The sequence below is a fragment of the Adiantum capillus-veneris genome, chromosome 18, assembly GCF_014529385.1.
Source record: "Adiantum capillus-veneris isolate H3 chromosome 18, ASM1452938v2, whole genome shotgun sequence".
Lineage (NCBI taxonomy): Eukaryota > Viridiplantae > Streptophyta > Polypodiopsida > Polypodiales > Pteridaceae > Adiantum > Adiantum capillus-veneris.
In genome coordinates this window covers 84,930,726-84,941,866 of record NC_140948.1, presented here as the reverse complement: position 1 = coordinate 84,941,866, position 11,141 = coordinate 84,930,726, and the positions used below count along the sequence as shown (strand labels likewise).

The 11,141-nt window shown below is 41.0% G+C and overlaps 1 pseudogene; it reads left to right on the top strand.

Moving 5' to 3' along the window:
• Nucleotides 1-1,290: 1,290 nt before the first annotated feature.
• LOC147435964 (uncharacterized) lies at nucleotides 1,291-6,056 on the top strand (annotated as a pseudogene).
• The last annotated feature ends 5,085 nt before the right edge of the window (nucleotides 6,057-11,141 follow it).

Below are 11,141 nucleotides of genomic sequence, written 5' to 3'. Positions count from 1 at the left end.
TCTTTTAGTTGAAAATTAATTTTAACTCATTGTCATTTATTCTCTTTGACCTCAACTATATGTAAATTTTCTAATGGAATTATGTGTTTTTTTAATTATTTATTTTTTACGACACATGACTAAATAAATAACCTTTCGCGTATGCAGAACATCGAGTGGGATGATCGTGGTCCTCCTGGAGGCCCAGAGCGAGATCGTTGGCTCAAGGAAAAACTACCTTGTCCTTGCGCCACGTGCAAAATGGCAATTCCTCGCTTGAAGCGCATTGCTTTGGAGCACGTGGAGAACAAAGGGCTTCGGCATCCTCGGAAAAGCGCTTGGAGAGATGATAGCACGACTCACCTGTCGCTTGAGGAGATGCTCCATTGGTCTGTGTTCGGTGGTGGGGCACTGGCGCGCAAGGCCAAACGACAGAGGCAAGAGCGACTGGGCGATTTGGGTACCCGCATGGTGATCCTGCCATTGGCTCTACGTTGGCAGCTCCTACGACGTTTCCTTCACACTTTGAGGTAGAAAAATGTGTACATGTTCGATGTGTGTGATCAGTTACTAGCTCATGAGTGTGACGTGTGCGAAGAAGATTGTCAGCCCTGCACTAAACGGGCTGCCGAAACAGAGGATACATTGATGACGAGTGCCCGAACACCTCTTTACGATGGTGCACGGTACTCAGTGCTCCAAGCATCGTTGGAAGTACTCAACTTGCAAGCAAAATTCGGTTGGAGTAATGCAAGTGTTGATGTACTTCTTCTGTAAGTATAGAATTTGGCTTTTATATACTCTCTCTTTATGGTGTTGTCTTCTAGGAATTATACTAATACATATGTTTCTTGTAGTTTGATGGGCAAAATGTTGCCAGCTGATCACCACATGCCTCCAGATTGTCGACAAGCTAGATCGTATGTCACTGCACTTGGAATGGAGTATGAGTGCATCCATGCGTGCATCAATGATTGCATGCTATACCGCAATGAGCATGCACATGCTACCTCATGTCCAGTGTGCGGGGAGGCACAATACAAGACAAGTGTGAGCGGGGCACACCTATCCCGCAAGGTATTAAGACATTTTCCATTAATTCCTTGCATCCAACACATGTTTAAAAGCAAGTCTACCATGGAGCTTCTCGCGTGGCACGCAAACCATCGCTCAAATGATGGAATGATGGGGTGCCTCACCTGCATGGAGGCACATCGAAACTCAATGGCCAGAGTTTGGGTTGGAGCCTCGACACTTGAGGCTTGGGTTAGCAAGTGATGGTGTCAACCCCTTTGGCACTAGGTCTACTTCATGGAGCACTTGGCCTGTGGTGATCGTCAACTACAATATTCCACCATGGGAGACAACCAAGAAGGGAAATATACTTCTTTCCTTGCTTGTGCCAGGTAAGTACAATGTGTCATATTTTGACATTTACCCCGAGCCCCTCATCGAGGAGTTGGAGGAGCTATGGAGAGGCATTCATTTTGTCGATGTCTCGCTTGCAAATGGGGGGAGAGAGGCTCAAGTGAGGGGAACCCTTATGTGAACTATGCACGACTATCCTGGGCTTGGAGATATTTCTGGTAACCCCCTATCCTCTATCTCTCTCTCTCTCTTTCTCTCCCTCCCTTTAGCTCCCTTTAGCTCACTTTAGTTCACTCATCTCTCTAACCATATAATATGTATGCAAGTTTGTCCACATTAGGCCACAATGCATGTCCTACTTGTGGGCCATCGTTGGTGACGGAGAGGCCAGATTCCTTCTGCAAGATAATCTATCCAAACAACCATCGTTTCTTACCCCAACGGCATATCAAGCACAAAGCTCCAACAAAAAAGAAGGCTCCTCTAAAGCTCACGATGGGAGATTGGGCAGCCATTTGGGAGGAACACCACAACAACAATCCGGCTCCGTGTCCTCCACCAAAAGGTATGTCGAGGTATTACATATTTTTAAGGCTTCCATATTAAAAGGAATTAAAAAATACAACACCTCTTGGATCCCATACACATTTTCAAGAATGTAGCCCAAACACTATGGGATCACATTATTGGCAAGAAGGACTCTTTGGGTGCGAGGGAGGATTTGAGGCTTTTAAAACGTCTCCCCGTATCTGCCACTCCACAGCGTGTCCCAAATGGAAATATTGTGCTTCCTAAAGCACCATGGATGCTAGTAAAAGAAGAATTAGACAAGGTGAAGGGTACCATTGCCTCTATTCGCACACCAACAGGATACATGAGGTCGCTAAAGGGAGTTTCAGAAAAGCGAAGAAGGGTGGAAGCATTCAACTGTGTGGGTTGAAGTCCCACGATTGGCAGAAGATGCTTCAGGTATTCTTCATACTGCTTATTCTATCTATAGTTTGTGTGTATGACTATCACTAACTTTTCCTTTACATTGTAGTTCATTCTGCCGGTGAGTATGTGTATATGTCGGGACAAGAAAGTCAGGGACGCTCTTTTCAAATTAGGAGAGCTAGTAAGGTACACCACAAGACTCCACTCGACTACACCTTTTTATGTATACAATAATTTCAACTAGCACTTAGTGTATCCTTGTGTGTTAATTTTCTTGCAGATTTGTGAGCTCCAAGGAAATTGAAATAGATGCTATCCCATCTGCTCAAACACTTGCAATTAAAACTCAGTGTACCATTGAGGATGCATTTCCTCGATCGGTCCTTTTTAGTCAAATTCACCTCTTGGTTCATGTGATGGAGGAGATAGCTATATGTGGAGTAGTGCACGCACGATGGATGTTCTTCTTAGAGAGTTTTTTAAAGACTCTCAAAGATTTTGTGCGGCTACCGTCGCAACCAGAGGCATGTATGGCCAAAGGGTGGATTGTTCAAGAGGCATTTGTTTACATATCAGAGTATTTGACACAAGTTGATCCTTCCCTGCCTCACATGTGGGCAGATGAGGAAGATTCAAGGATCACTTCACACTTGACAAGTGGAAATGGGAAACTACTTAACATGGATATGAATCTATCTTGAGTGGTCGATAACTATTGCATTCTCAATGCAAAGATTATGACCAAGTGGGTGGACTTGTGGACAGTGGCAAAGTCTAGGCGTTTGCAAGAGAGGGAAGCATGGAAACAAGCACATGGAGGAAGGAGGGCACCCCGAGTGCCTAGACACCTTTCATGTTTCCTAGATCTCATTAGTGCAGTGTGGATTCATCAGAGACTGACCGAGGCAAAAGTGCATGGAGAAGACATCACCAACAAAGAATGGGAGTATGCACGAGGCTGCGTACCAAAGGTAGAGTACTCATATACCTAAACCATATTGTCTCGCTTTTTGTTGAAATTATCTTTAATATGTATTTGATAAATTAATATATTTTTCTATTTTGTAGTGCCTTTCCTTTAACTCTATGTGGTCAAAGGGTCGTCACTTTTGTACACGCCACATTGACGAGCGTAGAACCACCATGGATTGTGCCATCATGGGCAACTTTGACACAAACGGTAATGAAGCCAGGTAATGCGAAACTATTGAAAGGATACTAAAGGTTAATTTTAGAACCTTTCATAGCTTCATCTTCGAGTGCAAGTGGTTTGAAAATGTTTCTAGACGACATGAGAATGGCCTCTACATGGTGGACTCTAGTGTGCAGCACACAGGGAAGTATGACAATTTAATTTTACCGCACAATTGTGAGCAGGTGAGTGACATGTACCGTTTTTATTCTTATTTACTTGTTGTATCGTTAGTTATACCAATGTTACTCACTTTGACCTTCTATTTTATATGTCATCTATATCCCAACAATCTACCAACCAAAACTTTTGTTCGTAATTCCTGTAACACCTCGGGGGAGAACCATTTTTTCCACTAATGAAGTGGAGACTATCTTTGACCCTCTTCCACCTTCGAATTTGGATGAGGTGGAAACAGAGGAAAGGGAGGTCGATGAATCATGTTCGGCGGCAGAAAGTCTTAGCGAGGATGATTGTCATGATGACGCAGATGATGAGATGAAGGATGACAAACTCGAAGATGATGAAGCTGGCAATGCATCCACAAACGGCAATTCCGTTTCTCTCTTTATTGATTTAGGAGCCATGGACTTAGAATTGGATAATGCTTCATGTAGAGATCTTTTGGAAGATGATTCATAAACATTTTGCAGTTATGAAGTTTTTGGATCGTGTAATCCATTCACCTCTCTCTCCCTCCTCTTTCTCCCTTTAGATTTGAGAATATGCTCAATTATGTTCATCAATTGACAATAATTATTTTAGTTGTAAACAAGGGTAATCTTAGGCTGGGTTCAGACGAGGCTGGAGGAAGAAAGACTTTCTGTAGGTCTACCGCCGCCTCGTGTAAACGGTGTTGGAGTAAGAAGAGTGAAAAACAGAGAGAGGTGGAGAGAGGCCAGCAGCTCTTTCGAGGGGGGGGGGATGCTGGAAGAAAAATGGTGGGCCCGGAGGAAGGTGATATCTACTGCAGCAAATAGGCTTTTGCCTCGCAACTTAAACGCCCCTGTGGAAAGCATTTCTACCGTAGCGTCTGGACCGGGCCTTATATCCCCCATCTCCTTCTCCCCCCTCTTTCTCTTTCTCTCTCTCTCTTTCTTTCTCTTCATTTTTATAATTGAAAATTATATACAATACTCTTTAATTTTCATTGAGAGGAGGGAAACACCAAAATTTGAAAGGGGGGGAGGGTAGGAGGGGTGAGTTAATCCAAAATATGAAAGTTTAGGCACTAAATTTGAGCAGCGGATATAACGACGATAATGGACGCGGTAATAACCGTGGTAATAATAGCGGTAATAACAGCGGATATAGTCATGGTAATACTTTAAACACACAAAAAACCCCCCGCCCTCCTCTCTTTTGTTTCTCTCATTGAATTTACACCTTCTCTCTACAAAACACGGTAAAACAGCGCGGTAAACACTTGGAGATTTTCATAGTGCCCTGTTGTGCATTTTTCTCGCATCTTCTAGAGTTCTACGTTTTTTTGTTTAAGTTGGGCGGGTGTGAGATCTTTTGCAAACCAAATTCTAGTATCCTTGAGGAGCCTTGATTGTTCAAGGAGTTAGGTTTGATCCGTCTAGGTCTTGAAAGTGAGGATTGCTTGATTGGTGCGATGCTCATGTGTAAGAAAGGTGATTGTTGTTGGATCCCATTGTACCAAAGGGGTTACTACTTGGATACGGGCAAATCACTCGTGAAAATTGTGATCTCCCTCCCCTTTCTAGTCACTTGGGAGCCCACCGATGCAAATTTTGAGGGAGATGTCCTCTTGTCCTTGTCGCTTGCGTAGCGTGGATGTCACACGGTCTTTGACCTTGCAAAAGATTACTTTGTGCACTTGATATTTGACCTCCTTTGTGAGTATGGTATCCACTTTTGCCATTGTTTTGTTGAGCTTGACTTCCATCTCTTCTTTCTTGCAGTTTTTCGTTGCGGCTAGCCGTGTTTCGATGGTAGCAAGTATTAGCTTGAGCTCCTCATTCTCCGTGCGAAGCTTTCCAACTTTATCTTGATATCCAACGATGTTGTCTTGCTTCAGGGGTGTTGCTACAACCCTTGCAAAAGTGACTTTGCTGAGGGATGAAGCTCAAGTGGCCATCAGTGTTGTTTAGAAGACCCGGAGGTGGGTTGTCCATAGTCTCGATGTGGGAAAGGCCACTTAGGGGTTTGAATATGGCACTCTGTAAGCTTGAGGGTAAAGAGAATGTGAAACGTTGGACAGTGCAGAGACGGTATGGGAGGGAGTCTGTGGGCAGAACAGGGAGACCCGGAGGTGGGTTGTCCATAGTCTCGATGTGGGAAAGGCCACTTAGGGGTTTGAATATGGCACTCTGTAAGCTTGAGGGTAAAGAGAATGTGAAACGTTGGACAGTGCAGAGACGGTATGGGAGGGAGTCTGTGGGCAGAACAGGGAGCCCGTGAGGGGATGCAGGACAGTGTGAGGGTATGGGAAGGAGCTCGTGAGGATGCTGCTGGAGTAGGGGGTGGTGTGATAGTGGCGAGACAAGGCGGTGGCATTGCTGGAGCTCTGATGCAGAGCTGCTTGGGTTGGAGCTGGAGTAGGGCAACATTGTAGAGTTGGGGACCCCCCGCAGGGCAGCCCCTCGCCTAGGGGAGGTCAGCAAAGCGGGATCTTCTAGGGTTTATGTGAGAGAGAGAGCTTCTAGGTTTTTTTTTTTGTGTGTGTGTGTGTGTGTGTGTGTGTGTGTGTGTGTGTGAGAGAGAGAGAGAGAGAGAGAGAGAGAGAGGGAGAGAGAGAGAGAGGGAGCGAGAGAGAGAGATTCAACTCAATGCCAAAAGGAACAATGCTATATTTGATTTTTTGAAAGGTTTATACATATAGAAACTTGAGGAGACAACCTTCTCATGCAAATTTCATGCTAGACTTCACTAGTAACTAGTCTTGCCTGCATGCCATAGGGAATATTCCCACGTGCGGGCAACACTGACAAGGGCTTGAACCCAACAATCCCCCCTTAAGCCTGAACCATTGACAACCAGCTTGACCAACTATTGCAAAGTTCAATCATCTAAAACTATGAGTAAAAGCCACCCCCTTGACAACACCATAGGTGTGTGTGTGTGTGTGTGTGTGTTCCCTCAACAACTATCAGAGTGAGACAACGAAACTCACACCAAAAAAAAAAAGGGAGGTCTTACCACTTTTCATCATGGAAGTGTCTATAACCACGTACAAAAGCTTGACAGGGTCAAGGATCTACAATGTTTCTAAACTTTCCAGTTTAATAGAAATATGTAAAACCAACTTGGCAGGGTGAGGGACATGCATACAAATTAACCCTAATGAAATGCAATTATTGTATCAAATATGGACACACCATGGGACCTCATTGTGAGATATGGTGGAAACATAAAGAAGAAAGGGGAATGCTTGTGACCAGATATGACAGGCCAATTAGAAATTCAAAAGGAAATCCTAAATCTTTTTCTCAAGCATTCATTCAAAGTAATATAGTTCTAATAGGTATGGATTGATTACTTGAGATGAATGTACAATCAGAGTTACAAAGATGTCAAAAATAGGGAGAACCCTTAGCATCAAACACATTTCAGGTGTGGAAAGTGATTGCTCTAATTGAATCATAATTGAAGAAATTAAAGATCAAGAAAATACAATTCCTATAATTGTTGTGACAAGGTCTAAGAAGAAAAGTCTTATCGAATGGAACGATCAATATAAGATAAGAAACAATGTGACTTGCAAAATTTAGGATTTATCTCCATTTATGGAAGAAGTAATCAAAAGATTTTCGTAGTGGGAATAACTGTTAAGTTCAATTTGGTAGCATTGAAGACGGAGTTTTAAAATGAATCCTATCCTATTGTACTCAAAATTAAAGTCCCTCATTCAAAATAGCTATAGTGAAGGAAAATTGGGGATCCAATGAGGTAAGAATTCAACAAGGGAAAACAAAAATGAAACTACCTATGATCATAGAAGTAAAGTTGCAAGAAGCACATAGACCTTTATGGACACAAGCTACTAATTTGGTAGTTGAAGTTGAAGATTTGGAAGATAAGGAGTTTTGGTTGATTGATCCAATAGTAGAGCTTGTGTTTGATATAGATGTGATAATAGTATTTGGATTGCACTTAGATAACTGAGAGACAACATCAGATTAGGTAATATCAAGAGTCGTGATGACTAAAAATAAATTATCGTCTATGGAAAAGTAGTTGGAAGAATGAGAGTTACAAAAGGAAATGGAAGAAGCTAAAGCTATTAAAGTAGCATGATAGATATTTGAGGAGCGCCAAAGATCAAAATCTGCAAGTATTTCAGATGAAGAACTTCAAGAAGTCAACCTTGGAGTTGAAGATGAACCTAAACTGGTATGAGTAGAAAAAATTGTGAATGCAAAGTTTCTGAATGCTTTGAAGCAGTTACTAATAGAATTTAAGGATCTTTTGCTTGGGACTATTTAAACATGACAAAATAGATCCCAAATTTTATCAACATAAGATTAGTCTAAAAAGGGACACAATTCATATCATAATATAGAGATATAGAATGAATCCAAACTATGCAAAGCAGGTGAAGGAGGAAATTGACAAATTGTTGCAGGTAGGGTTCATCAAGCCTATTCATGAAGCCACATGGTTATCACCCATTGTCATAGTGCCATAGAACAATGATAAATAAGGATTTTGTGCAGATTATAGAAAGTTAAATACATCTACTATATCATACCATTTTTCATTACCATTTATTGACACATTATTGGATTCAATAGTTAGTCATTAAATGTATAGCTTCTAAGATGGATTTTTCACATTATAATCATATCAAAATGGAATGTGTGGCATGTGACTATGAGTATAAGACTGCCCATATAAAACGGGAAGAATTTGTTACACATGAATGAGTTTTGGTTTGATGAATGGACCTTTATCTTTCACAAAAATTGTAGCAAAGGTGCTTGAATCATTTTTTCCTTCATATATGAGTGTGTTTTTGGATGATTTTAGTGTGTTTGGAAAGACATCAAAATGTTTGAAACATCCGAAGAAATGTTTGAAATGGTGCAAAAGATTAAAATTTTCCCTAAATCCGTATAAGGAGCATACAAGTCAGCTATTGTAATAACAAAGGGTACATTGTTGGGGTTTATTATTTTAAAGGATGGAGTAGTTATAGAGAGTTGAAGCAGTTCAGAGAGTTCCAATTCCCAAAAAATTGAAGGGATTGAGCAAGTTTATGGGACATGTATGGAGGACATTTAAGATATCTTTTAGATGTTAGCACACCATTGAGTCACCTAGCCAAAAAGGATGTACCATATGTTTGGGGCCCAACTCAAGAGAGAGCAATTTAGATTTTGAATAAGATGTTGGTGGTTAAACCTATTATTCAACTTGTTGAGTGGAATTTTCCATTTCACTTATTTGAAGATGCTTCTAATATTTCCATAGGAGCAATGCTAATGCCATAGTTGTTCAAAGGGTGGTATACACCAATCTAATATGCTAGCATATTGATGACATCATCATAAAGAAGTTAGAATGTGATTTAAAGAAAACCTTTAGGAATAATATATCCCTTTAAAAAATTCACATGTACCTATTAGGTAATATAATTATTTTCCATGTTGATCACAAGTACGCATTGTTATCCCTGATTCAAAATCCTTAATTGCATGGTATACTAGCAAGGTCGATGTCAAGAGTTTGACTTTGTTATTGTTCATACACCTAGGAATGGGAATGCAATGGTTGATTTTTTGAGTAGATTGGAGTCAAGGAACTTTCAGTTTGAGTTAAGGATCAATTACTTGATGTTGATTTGTTTATAATCAAAGGGCTCGTATAAAATTCTTGGGATGATCAGATGTTGATTTTCTTTGATAAATGGCTTGAAGCCTGAATCACTTACTGTTGGAGCTATATATGGCTCACTCTACTGAACTTGGTCTCACCTATATATTTGTATCTTGTCCTGAATATGAATCAGTCTTTGGGAGCGTATATGGTGTGTCTCTTGTCTGGTCTCTCTCTCTTTCTCTCTACATCTCAACATGGAATCAGAGCGGTAACGATCACGCGCCGATTCAATTCATGGTGACAACAGTATGTGTATGCGATTCGCATGTAAGATTCAAAATTGTTACGAATTTTATTTTTGAGCGTTGTTTCTTGTTAACTATGGTTGTTTTGTGTTAAGAAGAATATGATTAGTGTTTTATGTGGTGTTTATTTATAATCAATCTAATCGTTGATTACGTTTTCTTGTTAATGACACCTTGAACTTCATCTCAATTTTTCTTGCTGTTCTGCTCAAAATTTGGAGAAACGGGAAAAGCGCAATGGAGCGTAGCGCAATGGCACTTTTCATCCAAAACTTGTTCGTCTCCTCGAGCTCTTCGATTTGAGTTCTAGGTTTGCGTCAATCGGCCTTCACCATATATGGTGTGCAGATTCTGCGATCTTATCTTATACGTCTTCTTGCAACAAGATATGGCTATGAATATTCTCGTCAACGGCTTTCCTTTTGGCCAGCGTTCTGTTCCTCCTTTCCAAGGTCAAGGATTTCCAGGCTGGAAAGCAAAGATGTTGTTAATTCTTGAAGGCGATGAACTCTCCGATGTTGTTCTTGGAAATCGTGTTTGTCCGCCTCAGCCTGTTGATACGGATAATGATAACGTGCTTATCACTGAAGGACCTATATTTGAAGATTGGAATGTTGCCTATATGGATTGGCAACGACGTGATAAAGGAGCTCGTCGGTATATTCTTTCTGCTCTTACTGATTCCCTTTTGCTTGATATGTATGAACTGCCTACTTCCCATGACGTATGGAAGTACCTTATTGCAAACTTTCAGAAGAAATCTGTTACAGAAATACTTTATTTGAGAGGGTTGCTTAACAAGTTACAATATGAAGTTGGTACTGCCATGACGGGACATATTGAGTCTTTCAAATCTATTATTAATCAACTTGCTGCTGCTGGTGATCCTGTTCCACAAAAGCAACTAATTACACTTCTCCTTGATACGGTGAAGGACTCTTCTTATGATAACATTGTTACTATTCTCTCTAATAAAGATGGTCTTGATTTCGACCAAGCTTGCATGTCTTTAATTGAATACTCTCAACGTCAAGAACGTCGGAATGCTGGTCACGATACAGCTATGATTTCACAAGAGGAGACTGAGTCACAACAGATGGAACGTGCTTTTTATGCTCGAAGGCGTCCATTTCAACGAGGAAACCGCAGAGGTGGCCGTCGTGGTAATATTTTCTCTCGTCTCAAATTTCCTAATAAGCAATGTTCTTACTGCAACAGAAATGGCCATACTGAAGATGATTGTTGGGCACGTCAATATGATGAAGAACACAATATTACCACAAAACAACCACGTTTATCTAGAGACTCTTCTTCTTCTTCTTGTGAATATTGTGGACGATCTGATCATCCCACTCATATGTGCTATAAGTGTCAATTCGACACAGATCGGAATAGAGCATATGCTACTGAACATCGAAACAACATTGTACCAAAAACAAGCTGCGTCCTACGTTCAGTTGCTCCAGACAGAATACTTCATGTACGTGATGGATCACTTTTTATTGTCGATTCTGGTGCTACAGGAAATATGACATATCAGTCTAAGTGGCTCCATAACTATCATCCACTGCAAG